We start from the raw sequence: 20,843 nt of genomic DNA on the forward strand, positions 1-20,843 counted from the left end.
ACACGTATCTAGCATCAGGCGTAGACTTGCTACATGGTGTTTCACTATCCCAAATACAGTCCAATAATCAAAGTATGTATCCAAGAACTTATGAATAAAATCCTTAAATCTAGCAACGACTACGTGCGAGAAAATTGCAGGTGCATTGTTCAATCCAAATTTGTTATGAAACCAACTCAAGAAAAGATAGAAAAGATAGATCAACGCCTTAGAATTCAGCCTCTTCGAGGGGGCAACCTCCTTTACATTACATAAATGAACAATTCTTGGATGATTCAAATGACAAAACCTCCTTTCTATATATAGAAGTCTAAGGAGTCACAATATAACCCAGCCGACCTAACAATAATAATATAAAGCCACAAAAATAACAATAGAGGGATTCTATGGGGCACAGTAATAACAATATGGGGATAATAGGGGCACAACAATATTAATAAGGGATGCAACTACAATAGTAATGGGGTAATCATTAGTATTATAGGGACCCAACATGCCCCTCTCCTTCAAAAAAGTGTTGTTCTCAATGCTTGAGCAATTCTGGATGCTTCTGTATAAAATTCTCATCCTCCCATGTGGAATATTCATCGGATATGTTCTTCCACTTGATAAGATACTCCAAAATTGATCGATTTCATAGCTGTCGAGTTCTTGTTTCTGTGACTACTTCCGGTTCCAATATAATTTTTCCTTCCTCGTCAAGTTCTAGCAATATTGTTTGAATTGGGAGCTTGTCGCCTATAACCTTCTTTAAACATGAAACATGGAAAACTAGGTGTAATCGAGAAGCTGCAGGAAGCTCCAATTTGTATGCCATAGTACCAATCTTTTGCAACACCTTCTACGAACCATAATACTTTGGTGATAATTTATTATCCTTCTTAGCTTGCTTGAGGGACATTTGCTTATATGGTTGTAGCCATAGGAATACCCAATCGCCTACATCAAAACCTCTTTCGTTGCGATGTTGATCTGCCTGCTGTTTCATTCTATTATGTGCCAACATGAGGTTATCCTTTAAGAGTTGGAGGACTTTTTGTTGATGTTCGATGTGATGTTCCACTGCTTGAACCTTAGAATTTTCTCTTAAATATGATGTGATGGATGGTGGCTACTATCCATAAAGTGCCATAAATGGAGTCATTTTTGTTGCTGTATGGAAGGAAGTGTTATACCACCATTCAGCCAGAGGCAACCATTTGACCCATTGTGTCTGTTTATCAGATACAAAGCAACAAAGATATCCTTCTAAACATTTGTTTACTATCTCAGTTTGCCCATCAGATTGAGGATGATAAGATGATCTATGAGCTAACTGAGTACCAAGACAAGAAAATAATTCTGTCCAAAAATTTCCAGTGAAAATGGGATCTCTGTCACTTACAATAATCTTTGGGTTTCCATGTAACTTTTGAATTGTTTCCATAAATGCAGTAGAAACTGTACTAGATTTAAATTGATGTGATAATGCACAAAAGTGTGCATACATGGTAAGTCTATCAACTACCACCATGATGACACTCTTTCCCTCAGACTTGGGTAAACCTGTGATAAAATCCATTGAAACATCCTCCCAACGTTGGCTTGGAATGGATAAAGGTTGTAATAGACCCGGTGTCTTAATTGTTTCAACTTTATTTTGTTGGCAAACCAAACATTCTGCCACAAATTTTTGAATATCCGATTTAACGCCATCCCAAAAAAATTCCTTCTTAATCCTATGGTAAGTTTTTAAAAATCCTGAGTGCCCTCCTAAGGGAGAAGTGTGCAATTCCATAAGAATCTTTTGTTTTAGTTGGGAATTCTTATAGAGGTATAAGCGATCTTTGTACCATAAAGAATCATTTTGCCAGCTAAATGTATCAAACATACTAGAACCTTGTTGTAACTTTCGAATAACTGCCCACACTTCTTCGTCATTCTTCCATTCCTCCCTTGCTTCATTTATCCAATCTGGTTGGATAATAGAAATGGAGCACAACAATGCTTCCACATCCTCATCCTTTCTTGAGAGTGCATCTACCACCACATTTTGCTTCCCCTTTTGTAGATGATTTCAAAGTCATAACCCAACATCTTTGTGACCCACTTTTGTTGCTCTTCAGAGGATAATCTTTGTTCTAAAAAGTATTTAAGGCTATCATGATCCGTTTTTACCTTGAAGTGTCTTCCCCATTAGGTAGGGTCACCATTTCTTAAGTGCATGGAGTATTGCCAACATTTCCTTCTCATAAATAGCTTTGTGTAAAAACTTTCCCTTGATTGGACAACTTTCAAAAGCAATGGGTCTTTCATCTTGCACTAAAACAACATCAATTCCATTTCTTGAAGCATCACATTCCACAATAAATGTTTTTGTGAAGTTCGGTGTGGCTAAGACCGGTGCTTGGCACATTGCCTCTTTAAGATGTTTGAAGGCCTTTGTTGCTTCTGGAGTCCATGAAAATGCATCTTTCTTCAATAATGTTGTTAGAGGTGCTACTATTCTCCCATAATTCTTAACAAACTTGCGATAATACCCTGTCAACCTGAGAAATCCTCGTAGATGCTTTATGGATGTGGGGATTTTCCATCCCTTAATGGCTTTAATTTTGCTAGGGTCTACCTTAACTCCTTCATGAGATACAATGTGACCCAGATATTCCACCTCTTATACTCCAAAGAAACATTTGGATCTTTTTGCATATAATTGTTTCTCCTCCAATAGTTGTAGCACCCTGTTAACATGTTCAACATGATCCTTCCAAGACTTGTTGTAGATTAGTATATCATCAAAAAATACTAACACAAAGTTTCTAAGGAATGGTTTGAAAATGGAATTCATCAAACCTTGAAATGTTGAAGGTGCATTGGTAAGGCCAAAAGGCATGACCAAAAATTCATAATGACCCTCATGTGTTCTAAATGCTGCTTTCGGAATGTCTTCAGTCTTCATTCTGATTTGATGATATCCTGAATGAAGATCCAACTTGGTGAAGTAAATTGATCCATGCAATTCATCCAGTAATTCATCAATGACTGGAATGGGAAACTTATCTTTAATAGTGAGCTTGTTGAGCTCCCTATAATCTGGACGCATGCGCCATGATCCATCCTTCTTGTGCACTAATACTACTAGAGCAGAGAAAGAACTTTGACATGGTTGAATTATACCAGCCTCTATCATTTCTGCAACCAAATGTTCAATTTCACTCTTTTGGGCATAGGGATATCTTTACGGCCTGATGTTTGGAGGAACACTTCATGGAATCAGATGAATAGCATGATCATGATCACGAATAGGTGGCAGACCTTTGGGAGTCTCAAATACCTTGGAATGATTTTCCAAGACTTTTTGGAGATCTGGAGAAATAGATGATTGCAATGTGGAAACATCTAGCGAACATAATTGTGTAGTTACACCCTTTGTTCCTTTTTTAGAAGCTTTGTCATACCGTTAGAGCTAATTATCTTTCCCGGTTTCCCTGCAATACCCCTTAATTCAACTTCCTTTCCTTCCATAGAAAATTTCATAAAAAGTTCTTGAAAATTAAAAGCTATTGTACCCAAGGATTGTAGCCATTGGACTCCTAGTACAACATCAACACCTCCCATTGGAATGGAAAGCATTGGGCTAGTCAATACATATTCTCCCATCAATAGCTTGATATTACGACACTTTCCAGAGAAATTTATTATTCCTCCATTTGCAACCATCACTTGACACTCTGGTGTTGAATATAAGAAGAAATTCAATTCTTTTTCTACCTTACAATGAATAAAATTGTGGGTACTTCCTGAATCAATCAACACTATTACCTTTTTCTTCTTGACTTGTCCTTCTAACTTGATGGTTTGAGGAGTGGTAATTCCTGCCAATGCATTACAAGATATGGTCAAATTCATTTCTTCTTTATCTAGGCTTTGTTCCTGGAGTATATCCTCTTCTTTTGACCTTTCTTGCTCCTTTTCTTCTTCCTCTTCGCAATCTATGTAGAATAGTTTCTTCTCAGCACACTTATGAACTCTAGTGTATTTACTATCACAACTATAACAAAGCCCTTTTTCTCTTTTTTCTTCCAATTTTTGTGGTATCAACCTTATAGGTTGTGGAAGACTAGGGGCAACAACACTTCCATCTTTATAGTTGTGAGTGGTATGCTTCCTGGTTGCCATAATTTTGCTTTCCATTTTTCTTGCTAACCTGAATGCCTTCTCTAATGAATCAGGTTCCCAAAGGTGAACATCATGTTGGATATTATCCTTTAAAGACCCTATGAACACATCAATCCTATGGTCCTCTGGAATTTTTTTACCCTTATGTTCAATTTTTGGAACCCCTCAATGTGCTCCATTATTGAACCCTTTTGTTTGAGACTTATCAATTGGCTAAAAAAAATGTTACTTTTTGTATCCTCATAATGTGCTGTCAATTCTTTCGTAAAAATTTCCCAAGTGATAATTTGTTTACAAGAGCAAAGCCATTGATACCATACAAACTGATTTGGTTTCAAATATAAAGTTGCAATACATACCTTTTGTGTGTTTTGCACATTATTGAGATCGAAAAATTGCTCCATCTGTAATACCCATGTTGCAGGATCCTTGCCATCAAACTTCCTCATATCGGTTTTTGGAATATGGTGGTCTTCGATCCCACATTAGAGTCTAAGAAATCATGATTAACATTTCTTTTATTCGCATCATGAGTTTCCTTTACTACCTTTTCACCATTAGTGAGTATTTCTTGTAGAAAATTTGTCAAATCTGTCTTCAAATCTACCATGTCTGTCTTCAAATTTGTCTTCAAATCTATCTTCAAATCATCCATCTTATCTTCCACACCCTTTATCTTAGATTCCACGCCATTTATCTTAACTTCTGTTAGCTTTTGTGAGAGTGACATTTGTTGCACTTGTTCTTGTAATTTTGATATATCATGTAGCATTTCTTCCTCTTCTTCATGAGTCATGCTGGAGCTTTCAGGTTGCTTACTAGGTGTTTGCATTTTCTTTCCTCAGGGCATCAGTTATCGATAATAATGCTCTACTCTGCCCTTTGAATTCCTTCAAAATAAATTTTCAAACCAAGCTTAAGCAAATATTTTAAAAAATCTACACACCTCTTTTCACTTTGTAGGAGCTTGATATTGCCTCTAATGTATCTCTATACTTTCTAATCATCCAGTTTTGAAATTGCGATTTGAATTAGCCCTCTGTGTCCTCTTTCCAATGCCACTAGTCTGACCCAAATTGGATTCTCCAAGGAAGAGTTATGCAAAATCTCCCACAGTGACTTGATTATAGACTAGTTCAATAGAGCGAACTTGTACGACGTGCCACGGGTCAGTGTTTCAACATTTGGTTCTGAAAAATATCTAAAAGAAACTACAGTCCATCCTATTTTTATAACTTCTTACGAAATTTCAATCTGATGCTTAGAGAGAAAGTTATGACGATTTTCCCCAGGTCACCTATTTGGAATGTAATTCAAGAGTCTGCAAAAAGACCAACTTCCTCAGATCATATCTCCACAAATATAGCACGAAAATATCTTAAATTGAGACCCAAGGTTTAACGTGATGTCTTCTCAAATGGGTTCTTTTTTTAGCTTTTGAAACGTCGCAGAAAAAAAATTATAGCGAAAATGCCACGATGACCTATTTGGAGCAGCAAAACCCTAGAATCCAAAGCTCTGATACCAAATGTTATGAAACCAGCTCAAGAAAAGATAGAAAAGATAGATCAATGCCTTAGAATTCAGCTTCTTTTAGGGGGAAACCTCCTTTACATTACATAAATGAACAATTCTTGGATGATTCAAATGACAAAACCTCCTTTCTATATATAGGAGTCTAAGGAGTCATAATATAACCCAACCGACCTAACAATAATAATATAAAGTCACAAAAATAACAATAGAGGGATTCTATGGGGCACAGTAATAACAATATGGGGATAATAGGGGCACAACAATATTAATAAGGGATGCAACTACAATAGTAATGGGGTAATCACTACTATTATCGGGACCCAACAGAATGGCATTACAGTGTACTGAAAACAACCCCACTCAGTCGTGAAGGTTCTCTTGCTCCTGTCTTTCAGTGCGATTTTGATTTGGTGGTACCTCGAGAACTCGTCAATAAAGGAATATGCCTCTTGGCCACCTACATTTTCCAACACTTCATCAATGAACGAAGTCAGGAAAGGATCATGTACGCACGTGTCATTCAGTTTTCTGAGATCCACGCATATCCTTATTTCATCCCTCTGCTTCTTCTCCTGTACCACCATTGGGCTTACCTAGTCAGATTCTTCTACATGCTCAATAATGCCTTTTGCGAGCATCTTGTATAGATCTAAGTGGGCCTTTTCCTTATATTTTGGATTGAGATGGTAAGGCCTTTTCTTAATCAGCTTTGCGTCAGGCTTCAACGTAATCTTCATCATACCCAGGTCCCCGATTATCCCTTTCAAGTCTGTCAAATTAGTAGGGAATAAATCCTAGTATTCACGGAGAAATTCAACAACCTTATCCACCATCGCGTCACCCCTGTAATCTCCAATCTTAAAAAATGTGGGCTTTGCCTCAGTACTAACGTTTACTTGTTTCATTTTCAACGACGTGGTTATATCAGGGTTCTCAACCTGCAGTCCTTCAACCTTGTTGTGACCTTTTGTTTTATAGATTTTAATCTTTCATGGATCCTCATCCTCTTCTTCAGCAGTTACATTATAACATTCTAGCACGTGACTCAGCTGAGTAGCCCATTCAGTCTGCATCAGGCCTAAAGGACCCTGTGGTATCATAAATATTGATGCTTTCACCTCTTGTAGCGCTTCATCAATACTATTAAACCCATCTTCAAAATGGAATGCCATTATGAATCCTTCATGTAGAATATCCCATTCACTTGTCCCATGGTGGAGCTTGGTTTCTACATACCAGTTCATCTAGACAATATCGAGGGTATGGCAGAATAAGTGCACCCATTCAGGTTGGGGATTCTCTCCATAAGCCTGGGCCCATTCGGCCAAATGCACATGCGGATCATCTTGTCATCATACCTGCCTATCATTCACATCTTAGGCTTCCCAAATCATGTTCTCATCATCCTCCTACATTCACGCCAATATTCAAAGCTTCCCACCACCTTGCGGGCATAGCACGCAATGCCCAATACATCGCCTGGAAGCGCTGCTTTCTGGTACCTCCCTCTCAAATGCATCTAGAAAAAATATCTATATCATTGAGGCCATCATAAGTAGGCAAATCCCTTACCTTTGACGACACACTGCGTAGTGACTGGGTCATCATGTTACAACTCAGCGTAGTTACTTCGTGTAACCGATTTTTCCAACACTCTAGTTCTTCATCAGAGTCTAATGTGCATGAACTCTCGCGATCCCATGTAATTCATCCATCCGCTATTGGATTCACCCAATATTTATCTCACGCCATTATCTTATAGATACATTCCAGATCATCATCTCTCTCATAATCACAGACTGGTTCAGTATAGCGTGATCCCTCAGCAGGGTCTAGGGGTACTATTACACGTAGAGATTTCTTCTCAAATATCATCTTTCACTTCTTTAGATTGATTACCCCATTCATATCAGTAGCCCAGTGAATTCCTAGGAGCGCAGGATAGGGATTGTTGTCATCCACTATCTATATTACTTCAAAATCAACAACGTGCTCGCACCTTCAATATCCACAGTCACCCCCTGTAGCTGCCCCATGGGGATGATATTCTATTGATTCTCCATCCTTAACTGAACTGCATACCAATGCAATGTGGGTCTCCCCATCTGTTCCCAAGTCTGTTTAGATAGGACGTTCGCATCTGACCCTAGGTCCAAAATAATCTGATCCATCTCATACTCTCCTATCTACGCGATCAATCTCATCTACCATGTTGTCCTTGTTTTATTCTTACCAATATTTCTCACTACGTGCAGCTTAGTCAGAGTGTTTTTGGCACATCTATTTATGAGCTCTTGCAGCCCCTTCATAGCCTTACTATCGTACAGTAACTTCATATAGGTTTCCAAGAAAGTTTTAAGCATATAAGGGTCCAGCTCCTGATCAGGCTTATCCTTGCTTCCTAAGGTGGAGGCCTCAACAAATATCTTCGCTTCCATGAAGGTTTCATGTGCATGCTCCAAATCAAACTCGGTTTCCTTTGCTGGAGCTTTGCGAACCCATGTAAAGTCTTCTGGTTGTTTCCCCTTATCATCCCCTGTTGCAATTCCACTTTGGAGCACTCTATTCACATTCAAATCTTCTTTGTGGGGATCAGATCTCATCATCTGTAGGTTTTGAGTAGGCTATGGTGGTAGCACCCCTTTGTCATGTATCCTTGCTATCATCATAGGACAGTCTTCTATTTCATGATCAAACAGAGTGCAATACTTGTATAGTGGATGTGTTGGATCAATACTGTCGTGAGAATAATGTCCTGGTCCTCCGAAATTGTAGTAGATAAACTATCCCCGACCTCTACCAAGTCCTCCTCTGCCTTGACCTCATCTGCACCCTTGAAATCTTGTCCACGCCATCCCTGCGCTCTGTTCAGGGGGCCGTGTTTCAGCCTGAACCTTGTAGGCAGGAGTTCTATCCATCATCAATTCATAACTCCTGCAATTACACTCATCATGCCCTACCAACGTACAGAAGTTGCAGAACAGTTGTTGTGGTGTCTGTACAAACTTTTGCAATAGATGAAAGTTATCTGTGGCATGTTTTCCTGCTACCTGATAGATAACACACCACAATGTAGGCCCCACACTTGGTCCTGCTTGAGCTTCTAGCCTCAAAGGCATTGGTCCTCCTCCTATAAGTTAGTTCACAAAGACCAGGCAATGGTCTTTATCATGCCCCTGACTCTTGCATTTCAGAGACCATACCTCTTCGTGCACCTCTAGTCGAACTATCGTGTCTTGCTTCAAGCTTTGCATCTCAAGGCAAAGATTTTTCAACTACACATGGATCTGCTGAAACCCCAGATTTGGATCTTGCATCGGTGTTTCATGCAACCTCATTGCAATGTTTAAGGCCTCTATCAGTGTTGTTATCTTCCGCTGTGACAGCGCAACCCTTAAGTCTGGCAAGAGCGAAGCCACATACCACTCATGATTTTGTCCATTCGTTAGGTTCATATTAGCTTCGCAGATTGTACAATTCAACCTCTGATCGAGTTCCTAAGGTGTCTCGCCTGGTTGCATCGCGATTTATTTGAACCCTATAATAGACTGTGATTCAGATTTAGGTCTATTGAATTCTCTATTCAGTGCTATCTGGATGTCTCCCACTCCAACATTCGGGTTACCATTAGTGTACTTGATATACTAGGTTAGCGCACGATCTTGTAGAGCACTAAACAATGTCGCCTTATTTATGTTGTCATCTATAATGCTATGAGCTTCCCATACAAGTTTCACAATGAACTAGAATTGGTCTGAATCCTCATTCCCCAAGCCTTTGAACAAAGGCAATGTTAGACTCCATCTTCTCTGTCATAGTTAAATTGCCAGGTGGCAAAGGAAGAGTGACTGTTGTGCAACTTGTATCTAGTAACCTTAATCATGAAAACCCATGCTCTTTACTTGGTCTACTGAAAGGAAGAGAGGGGCTGTTTTGGCCTTCCGATTTATATCTTGAAGGAAGTGATCAGCATAGAGGCTGGTTTCAGAGCTCCTTGTTAACTAGCATTGCAACTACAGGACGGGCACCATACAAGAGTGTTTTAACACATGGATTCGTTTTGGATGAGAGGGGTCATAAATTGAGTAAATCTCTTGGCAATGTGATAGATCCATGGACTGTTATTGAGGGTGAGAGAAATCAAAAGGAGGCACCTGGATATGGAGCAGATGTGTTACGGCCTTGGGTTTCAAGTGTTGATTATACTAGTGATGTGATGATTGGTGCACAAATTCTCAAGCAAATGTCTGAGACATACAGAAAATTGCGTGGAACATTGAGATATCTTCTTTCAAATCTTCATGACTGGAAACCAGAGAGTGCTATTATGTATAAGGATCTCCCATTGATTGACAAACATGCTCTTTTTCAACTAGCTAATGTGATCAACAGTATCAAGGAGAGCTTTGAGTGCTATCAGTTCTATAAGATTTTCCAGATTATACAGCGCTTTGCTATAGTAGACCTATCGAATTTCTACATTGATGTAGCTAAAGATCGACTATATGTTGGGGGTAAAAATAGCCAAACAAGGAGGACTTGTCAGACTGTTCTTGCAGCTCATCTACTCTGTATAGTGCGGGCTATAGCTCCAATTCTACCTCACATGGCCGAGGACTCATGGCAGCACTTGCCATTTCCATATAGCAGGGAAGATGGCTCTCTAGCAGAGTTTGTTTTTGAGGCACAATGGCCAAGAATAGATGAAGATTGGCTCTCTCTAGCGAAAGAGGAGGTTGAATTTTAGACAAAAGCTCTTGAGGTGAGGACAGAAGTGAACAAAGTCTTGGAGATGGCCAGAACAGGAAAACTAATTGGTGCAAGTTTGGACGCAAAAGTTTACTTGTATAGTTCTGATCCAAATCTTCTCAGAAAATTCCAGCAGATGTCTATGCCTGGGGATGATGCAGATAAGTTGCATAGGATTTTCATAACTTCTCAGGTTGAGGTTTTACCTTCAATGGACCACGTATCTAGCACTGGTGCTGCATTCACTGGAACCTAGCAGGATTGGGTGACTTATGGATTGGGGTATCTCGTGCAGATGGTTCCAAGTGTGAAAGATGTTGGAATTATTCGCAGAAAATCTAAAAAATTGGAGTGAAGACCCCTCCTATGAGAAACTGCTTAGAATATAAGCACGGGTCTAACTCGAAATCGCACGAGTAACTCGGATGACCTGCTATTGCCAGTGAGCTGACGTATATCCCGGTCATCAATCCTGCTTCTCGATATCCTTTTACGAGCAGTTGGAGGTTACCTGATTCGGCCAGGTTTGATTTGTTACGAGCAGGCGGGGCCTTATCAGAGCCCAATTTAATATTGTTGTCCAGCACTACAGTGAACTCCATTGACCCTCACAGAGCTTCTACCACATGACCAACAGCTGTGCAGCTAGATGATATACAAGCTTAAAACCTCCTGTAAAAGTTCGAGCTAGCGGGCATTCTGTAGGAAATTCCATTATGTCGATCCGCGCTTTGCTTTCCTGCAGCAGCAAACAACGCTACGGTCTCTTCAATGCAAAATTTGTGCATTGGCCATCAAGGACTCTCTGCTTTCGAGGAATGTCGAAGACACTGCCATTTTCTGCTGGCAGTGCTGCTTCTGCAAAAACACAAGATGTTCAGACTCCTCCAAAGGTCAAAGTTCTTATTGGAGGCGAGTTTTTGGATTCTCAAGCACAAGAATGGATTGATGTTATCAATCCGGCAACACAGGATGTTGTCTCAAGGCTGCCCTTGACCACATGTGAAGAATTTCAATCAGCAATAGATGCTGCAAAACAAGCTTTTCCAGCCTGGAGCAACACCCCTGTTACTTCACGTCAGCGTATAATGTTTAAGCTCCAAAAGCTCATTCGAAGGAATAGGGAAAAATTGGCAGTGAGTGTAACTACAGAACAAGGAAAGACTCTAGGTGATGCTCATGGTGATGTTTTCCGTGGGTTGGAGGTTGTAGAACATTCGTGCAACATGGCAAGCTTACAAATGGGAGAGTTTGTGGAGAATGTATCATCTGGCATTGATACGTACAGTATCAGGCAACCTCTAGGTGTTTGTGCTGGGATATGCCCATTCAACTTTCCGACTATGATTCCTTTGTGGATGTTTCCATTGGGAGTCACAGCTAGTAACACATATATCTTGAAGCCTTCAGAGAAAGATCCTGGAGCCGCAATGCTTCTAGCCGAGTTAGCAATGGAGGCTGGGAGCTTGGAGGAGGCCATTGATATTGTGAACAAAAATCAATATGGCAACGGGGCTTCTATATTCACAACATCAGGTGTAGCTGCAAGAAAATTTCAACATGAGATTGAAGCAGGCCAGGTTGGTATTAAAATACCAATACCAGTTCCGTTGCCCTTTTTCTCATTCATGGGTTCAAAGGCATACAACAGAGCGCTATTCAAACGGAGCCAAAACAACAGAAGACATAGGATTCGATTCCTATTTCAAGACTTCAGTTAATGATTCAACAGGATCTGCGCTCCAGTTTGTCGGCCATCAGAGGATTTTTAGAGGGACGCTGTATTATTTTAGAATAGATGTAACGCTCCTTTCTAATTTTTTGTAATTTCAGTTGAAGCAGTGCCCTTATTTTTTTCCGGGGAAAATAGAGTTTGTAATTTCTATTAAAAAGAAGTTAATAGGGATTACATGTTGTAGATGCCAAAGCATATGCAGTAGTGTGGTAAAAACCACTTACAATACCAATACTTTTGGGAAGTATGCAGATACAGCCCTCAGATAGGGCCTCCAGAAACAAGGTGTGTAAAGCCCACAGGGGGCATCCAGAAACAGGGTATGTATCCCCAACAGGAGTATACGCCTACCCAAAATAGCTAATAAAAACAGTAAATAAAAACATAGCTCAGAAACCGGGTATGTAAACCCCAATAGGAGTAAACTCCTACCCTAACAAGCTAGTACAAATAGTAAATAAACGATAGCTCCAGTGGGATGTGCAGAAAAGCTGCAACCAGAGGGAAGAGGCACGAAATGGAGCCATACCCCCATCCCCTCAACTCTCCACCAATAACCCGCAGAAATCCACACATCTATCCAGTGAAGCCAGAAAGGAAACCCATCATAGACAGCCATAGAAGAGTGGCACGAATCGTTGCAGATCCCTCGACACTCTCCAAAGCTGCAATGGAAGGCTAGCAGAGGACCCAAAAAATGAACCCAGCAACAGCAATGGAGCCCGAACAGGTCCCAAAATGCAGAGGCGGGTCGATTCGGGGGCAGAGGCGGCTAGGGCAGCCACCTCGCCCCCATGAAGGAGTCAGGCCCGAAACCCAAGACCCCACACAGCACCGCAGCACAATAGATCAGAGGCCAAAACCCCCCGCAGGTACCGCCAAGTCAAAGGGCTGTTGATGCGCAGAGAAGCGCTAAGGATCAGAAGCCGCCGCCGCTCAGCTCAAAACCGGAAACACCGTAGAGAAAACCGCTGGTAGCAGGCCACTACACCCCCGGAATCGCCGAAACCACCCGCTGCTGCAAGCTCCAACGAAGGTCAGGTGATGGAAGCCTGGAGGGCGACCAGATCCCCCACCCGCGGAAGGTCCTGCCGCCGCAGGCTCAGGCAGCAGCCAGAGCCGAAGAAAAAAACCCTAGGTTCCTTCTATTGCCATCTCGAAGCAGTGCCCTTATTGTTGGGTCGATCTGTTGTTTTTTCTAGAATAGTTTATTTAATGTATTAAAATAATCATTTGTAAGAGTTGAAGACAGAGAGAATTCTGAGCGCTGGTGGAGGAGAGAGAACAGAGCTTCATTGTACAGATTTTGACAGAGATTTTAATCAAAAAATGTAGCTCTGACCCCTGAGATTCCTGTGGTATGAGATTTAACATTTGTGTCCTCTTTTGTTTCATATGTAGCCTATTATGTGTTCATGTCATTTCATGATCGTTTCCATTTGAACAAATGAAGTGTTAAGGTAGAATTCATAATTTATATGCTCTGCCTTTAAGTTTGTTCATATTTAATGTTTTCTTCTGTTTGACAAGGATTCATCTTCTATGCCCTTGTCAGCTCCTCAGCAGTCTTTCCATTCCATTTAATATCAATTTGATGTTAAACTTTCTTGCCTACCTTGCCTCAGGGGATAATCCGTGTTTTTGATTACATTTCTCTGTTCAAGCTGTTCCTTTGCCCCATGCAGCCCATAAAAACCCCATCATTTTATTAAAAACCCCTTTTTATCAATTTACTAGCCTAAAATCAGTGTTCTTAATTGGTCATCTCTGCCCTTTGAAGACCTTTCGCCGAGATAGACCTGGAGAGAGCCCTCTCCTGCCCCGTAGGGCTAGCTACGATGCTAAGTGGTTTGATGTTGCCTTGGATTTTGTCTTTTTCAGCCTGAGGCCAAATTCAAGCGCTAACAGGCAGCTTCACTGAATTTTCCATACTGAACTGCGATGGAGGTGGAGGTGGTATGGGTGAAGTCGCAGGTGATGGTGGTGAGGTTGGAGGTGGTGTGGGTGGAGGTGGTATTCACAGTAATCCTTGCCTTATTAACTGAAGAACTTCGCATAGAAACTTGCATTATTCCCTCTTTGTCACCTCACGGAGGTGAAATCAACGGACTATACTCAGGACCCCTTTTTCCTTCATTTCTATAAGTTTTTCTGCCTCACGTAACCCCAAACATCAAGGTAGCTGCAAAACCTATTTTTTGTACAATAACATTTTAATCTAAGTATTCAAAGATCTCACATACTTACCTCACGATCCTTTGAAAAAGTGTTGCTCCACCTCAGTGTAGTTGGCTGTGGTATCAACTGCAAATTTAGTTACAAATCCTCCTATGATGCGGTCGATCCAATGATCGATAGCACGGGAAACCTTATCCTCTGATGCTTCCAACCTTCACACTAGCTTCAGGGTCCACGTAATAGGACTGTCAAGTTTCTAGCTTCCTTGGCTATCTGCTAGCTTCACAATCCACTCATATAGATCAATCGAAAAGGAGAAGAAAAAGATCTCATAGATCTCTATATATAGGTACCTGTCCAGCCACTATTTGTTTGTTAGTTATGGGTTTCTGTTCTCTCGCACTGCGAATTCATGGATCTTTCTATCCAACTAGTCTCCAATCTCTTTCTTAGTTGGATACCAGTGATATGACATCACACATCTCTTATGCAGATTTTGGTCCCAGAAATGGAGCCAGTTGTTGGCTTGAGGGGGCCTGACCCAGGTTCTACATTAATTAGCCAAACAAATCCCTAGACTACTGGCCCTTTCGGCATCAGCCCGCGGAGCGCAGACTGAAGTCTTACCCAAAGTAGTATGGGGGGATGCTAGAGCCAAGTTTCTGCACCCTGAGATGGTCGTGATGTCATTTAATTCCCTTCATTCCTACCTTTGCGCAAGTCACTTCACTCTAGGGCTTGCCAGTCGAGCCCTCTATTTTGTCCTTCAATACCTCCGCGAAAGGGTTCGATTCTACTTCGCATAGCCCTAACCCTTGATTTAGACCCTTTTGCACTGCCAAGGCATCATACCGTGCAGATCCATAAACTAGTCTAAGTGACTTACTTATCCTATTAGTTACTCACAGTTAGCACCGCTTAAACAAATACTCTTATATGCGTTGATTTATCCAACATAATCATACAGATTCTCACATCACATAAACATTATAAAGGAAATTCATACATAAATTGATAAGATGCATTAATCAGAACAAAGACATAGAAATTGCAGAATACTTCTCTTTATTAATCTCTTCCCTGTGATTACAGATTCTATTCACCCTACACATAGAGCTGCAGGGGTCCGTGCACTCAACTGCAGACTTCTACCCTAGGCCTCTACACACTCAGCGTTAGAGCCTCTACCTACGCTACAACCTAGAACTTAGACTTCCAGCTCAGAGCTATGACTCTATTGTCTATTTTCCCATTGATTTCCTCTAACTACTTAGAGCGTAGCTATTTTTATACAATCCCGTGGTCTATGGACCATGGGTAGATTTCTTATAGCCAACTTTACTTTACAAAACAAAGGGCGGATAACCCTTTATGACTTATGACACCTATGTGCTCCGCGACCACAAAATGTGGAGTATTTAAAAGGTTATTAGAAAATGTGACTCAAACATGGGCTTTTAACCCCAAAAATTCCCTTTTGGGGATCCCATTCCCAATACAAACCCATCCCCCTTGCGGGAGAATTGTCCGCAGTGTTCTATGACTCTTATGACAAGAGAAAATTGTTGAAAAATATGACAAATATACTTCGTATTGGAGCTTTATAAAAATAATTAAATACAATATTTACTATGACACACACACAAACTCACAAATATAGTTAATTACATTTTCTTCAACTAGCAAATAAATAAGCATATAATTCTTGCATCTAATCAACCATCTCCCATGTAGCTTCCTTGAGCCTAAAGTGATTCCATTACACTTTAACTTTCTCTATTGCTTAGTTCTAGAGTAAGAGAATTTTTTGCTATAAGATGCATTGAGGCTCTATCTAGAACTCTCCCTCTCATTCTGCCTACAATACAAACCAATAAATCACATCATTTGAATCCCGTACGTATCTTTTATGTAAATAAACTTGAAAAACATCATGTATTTTCACTCAATATAAGCCTATATGCCACTTGTCCAATCCTTTCAAGGATTTTAAAGGGTCCACAATAACGAGGTGCTAACTTGGCACACGACCAATCTTCAAGGAGCTCTTCTTGGGTTTGATACATAAGTACACATGATTTCCGACTTGAAACTCCTTGAATATTCTATGTTGATCTGCATAGCCCTTCTACCTATCCTGAACTACTTTCAAATTCTTTTTGATAACCTGCATCTCTTGTTGAATCTCTTTCAACATATTCAGCCCAATCAACACCCTTCTCACTAAATCACTCCAATTGATAGGAGTATTACAACTCTCCCCATAGAGATCATCAAATGGACTCATCGTCAAGGATTCCTAATACCCATTATTATAAGAAAACTCCACCAGCAGAAGATACTCCTCCCACTTTCTTTGGTGATACATGACATACATCCTCAACATATCCTCAAGGATCCTATTTATCCTATTTATTTTCCCATATGTTTGCAAATGATAAGATGTACAGAAAGCTAGCTCTATCCCCAAGCCTACAAAAAACGCCTTCCAAAACATGGAAGTAAACTTGGCATATCTATATGATATAATCCTGTTGGGAAATCAATACAACCTAACTATATCCTTAATGACTATTTGAGCCACATTACTAGTTGAATTAGTAGAATTTTTTGTAATTAAGTAAGCTACCTTGCTCAACTTGTCAACCAAAACCATGATGGATTCATGTTTCCTTGATTTCCTTGGCAATCTTGTAATGAAATCCATGGAAATGACCTCCCATTTCTAGTCCAAAATCAAAATAGGATGTAGTAGACCAGTTGGATGCTTGGATTAACCTTTTACCTATTGACATCTCAAGCACTTAGGAACAAAATCAGTCACCCTTTTCTTCAAATTATGCTAATAGTAGAACTTCATTCTCCTTTCTTTGATTTACTTGATTTTGAGGTTAAACTCGCCGAGAGTAGCTAGCCATCTAGCTTGCCTTGTATTCAAATTTTGTTGGTCAAAATAGTACCTGAATCTGCTATCATCACTCGTCAAAATGAACTTCCTTCCAAGGAGATAATGTCTCACCACAAGAAAAAAGGGACATTGGTGAGGGGCGAAAAATTTCACTATAAGATCATTGATGATGGTCAAAAGAGCCTTCGTCACCAAAAACTAAACGTCACCAAAGGTGGTGTCACCAAAAGTATAGGTGTTGTGGTGACATTCAAAGTCCATCACAAATAATGATTTATAGTGATGAATAGCTACTGTGACCATTTCATATGAGAAATGGTGATGAACCGTAGCTCCTATCACCAAAACCTAAACGTTACCAAAGGTGGCGTTGCCAAAAGTATGGGTGTTGTACTGACATTCAAGGTCTGTCACCAATAATTATTTATAATGATTGATAGTGACCATCACCATTTCATATGATCAATGGTAGTGAACCATAGCCTCGGTCACCAAAAAATGAACGTCATCAAAGGTGGCATTGCCAAAAGTATAGGTGTTATGGTGACATTCAAGGTCCGTCATGAATATTGATTATAACGATGGATAGTGAGTGTCACTATTTCTAATGAAAAAAAACAATTTATTGTGATGGATTTTTCATGCTCGGTAGTATTGGTGCATATATATGGTGATATTCATTGACCGTCACCAAAAGCCGCATTGCCAGAAGTACAGTTGTTGTGGTGACATTCAAGGCCTGTCATGCATAATGACTATAATGATGGACATTAACCGTCACCATTTCGTATCAACAACAATGATTTATGGTTATAGACCTTTGAGGGTCATCACTATTGATGTGTATATATGGTAATGTTTGTTGACCATCACCATTTCATATTTTGGTGAAGGTTGAAAAATGTCACTAAAGCTCATTGGTGATGGTAAAAAGAACCTTTTTCACCAAAAACTAATCGTAGCCATTCCATATGGATGTCAGGGCATGATGGAATCAAAACAACAACCTCCTGCATGTAAAGCAAGTGCTCTTCCATTGATCTAGCACCCTTCAAAGAATTATACTTTTAAAAAATAGACCTTGAAACTTCATACATTGTAAATTCTACAATTTCCAATAAATTAAAGTCTTGACAATATTTTACTAAACAAGAAAAGAAGCATTGAAGTTGTAGGTCCCTACCTAATGGTTATCGAAGTTCTGAAAATTGGTTGGAGGAAAAAATAGTTATGTAATCAATATCTTCAGTGGAATAGTTAATTAGAAGTGAAACTCTGAAGACATATATATCCTATAAATGACCTTTAACTAGAAAATGCACCAAATATTGCAAAGGAAATTTCACGAGTGGATAGCATATGGAAGAAGAACATTGATGAAGATGGATGCAATATGTTATGTGTTGAGTGAAAGAAAAATATCAGTGTTGTTGTTGTTTGGTGTTTAGATATTTGAATGATATCTAAACTATATATATATATATATATATATATATATATATATATATATATATATATATATATATATATATATATATAGTCATTCATGGTTTTCGGAGATCTGTGTTTCCGGAGATCTGTGATACATTCGCACAGAAGTTTAGATATCATTCAGATATCTAAACACCAAACAACAAAAACACTAATATTTTTCTTTCACTCAACACATAACATATTGCATCAATGTTCTTCTTCCATATGCTATCCACTCATGAAATTTCCTTTGCAATATTTGGTGCATTTACTAGTTAAAGGTCATTTATAGGATATATATGTCTTCAGAGTTTCACTTCTAATTGACTATTCAACTGAAGATATTGATTACATAACTATTTTTTCCTCCACCCAATTTTCATAACTTCGATAAGTTTATATATATATATATATATATATATATATATATATATATCCCCTTCACATAAACCAACATGCTATTTGGAATTTCACAAGTCCGCACTGAAAACATGACAACAACTAACAAATAAAAAAAATTGACTTGGACAGAAAGCAATAGCTTCACCTTCATTCTTGAGTTGCCTCTGTTATTTGAAATTGACTTGTGACATGCTTTATATGACAAGGAATCAAAATCATCACTAGTATTAAATTCATCCAACACAGACTTTGGATATCCCACTGACATTTGTGTTTTTGTTTCCATGCCTGAACGCCATGGAGTTTCTTGATGATAGTAGAATAATATGTGTGTCTGCTGCTCAAGAACACATTCCTTATTAACCATTGTTACCTAACAAAAACCAAAGAGACAACGCAATATCAATGTACACAAAATACCCTACCGAAATATAATCATAACTTAGCCAACAAGTTTAAAATATGTTCTTAATTAATAATCTCTATATTTGGAAATTTTGTTTCTTTAGATTTAAAAAAGACTATGGTGTACAACACTTCTATCTATTTATCCAGGAAATTATATCATAGCATATGTCACACAATAGAAATCTACAGTACCTAAAGTAAAAAGACAAATTTGATCAAGAAAATAGATTTAGAAAAGAGCTTTGAAAAATATAAGTTTTTCATCAAAGCTTTAATTAGTTTAACAACAAACTAGTTGGAGTTTGAAAATCAAAATCATTCATAGGAAATTAATGGGACAATGGCCAAAGTCGATATTCATATACATAAAGCTAGAGTCACTATTTTCATTGCAGATAACTGAAATTTGGGCAATGGTCTAACAGTTAGAGCTTATTTTCCTGGAAGACTCGTCAATACCATCATCTTTTTTCCACGATCTGTTGTGTATCTAGATTGAGATCGTATAGCTAGCTATTCTCAAGTTCTACCTTTCAAGTGCTGACTTCCTGTTACACTAAAAAATGTCACCATGACTATTTACAGTTAGTATGGCTCTATCAACAGTCATGCTACCCTCTTAGGCAAGTCTTATGCCTCTGCTCTCCATGTCAAACTCCAAAAAAGAGAGAAAGTCTTTCTAAATGTATTTATCTCTGGGGATGCAGGTTCTCTCAACCTTACCTGCGGGTACGCACCCAATGTTCACAAAAGTTGCGTCTTTGGACGCTCTGTATGTAAAGGGGCAGGTGCGTCCCCCTGTAAAGGTTAAAATGTGCAAGTTTCATCTTTAAAAAGTTACTTGTGGTCATTTCTAGAGCATTCTAGAAGGTTGTTCGACGTGTATTGAGCGCCTCAAGATGGTTCATGCACTCCTACCAAAGAGGAACTTATCCCATCAATAAGGGAGCTATCCCATCCAAAGAGGGGATTATCCCATTGATGGTGGACCTGCTTAACTTCCTCTTAAGCACTAGAAATACAGGCATTGGGCCAGAAGGAAAGGAGGTTGAAAGCTATACATTTCTAAGGGTAAATGCTGCAGGAATTAGGACTCCCATTTAGAAGCTTGTGAGGAGAGATTGCCATCTTTGCTTGTTCTATTTGGAAGTGGGTGAGCTTTGTCAAAGTAAAGGAGAACTCTTGATGGACCCTGGGAGGGACTTGCACAACACCAAGGCTCAGGTTGTATTTGTTCCTTTTGTTACCTATTAATGCAAATGAGTCCATTCTTCTCAATAACTTGTTATTTATGAGTTG

General features: G+C 39.3%; 2 pseudogenes; both read left to right on the forward strand.

The window, feature by feature from the left end:
• Positions 1 to 9,481: 9,481 nt before the first annotated feature.
• Positions 9,482 to 10,782, forward strand: LOC149220375 (isoleucine--tRNA ligase, chloroplastic/mitochondrial pseudogene; annotated as a pseudogene).
• A 374-nt stretch (positions 10,783 to 11,156) lies between these two features.
• Positions 11,157 to 20,843, forward strand: part of LOC149220376 (methylmalonate-semialdehyde dehydrogenase [acylating], mitochondrial pseudogene) — a 49,521-nt pseudogene continuing 39,834 nt past the window's right edge.

Source organism: Pinus tabuliformis, chromosome Q (assembly GCF_031772625.1).
Source record: "Pinus tabuliformis cultivar Carrire ecotype Pingquan chromosome Q, CPIR1, whole genome shotgun sequence".
Lineage (NCBI taxonomy): Eukaryota > Viridiplantae > Streptophyta > Pinopsida > Pinales > Pinaceae > Pinus > Pinus tabuliformis.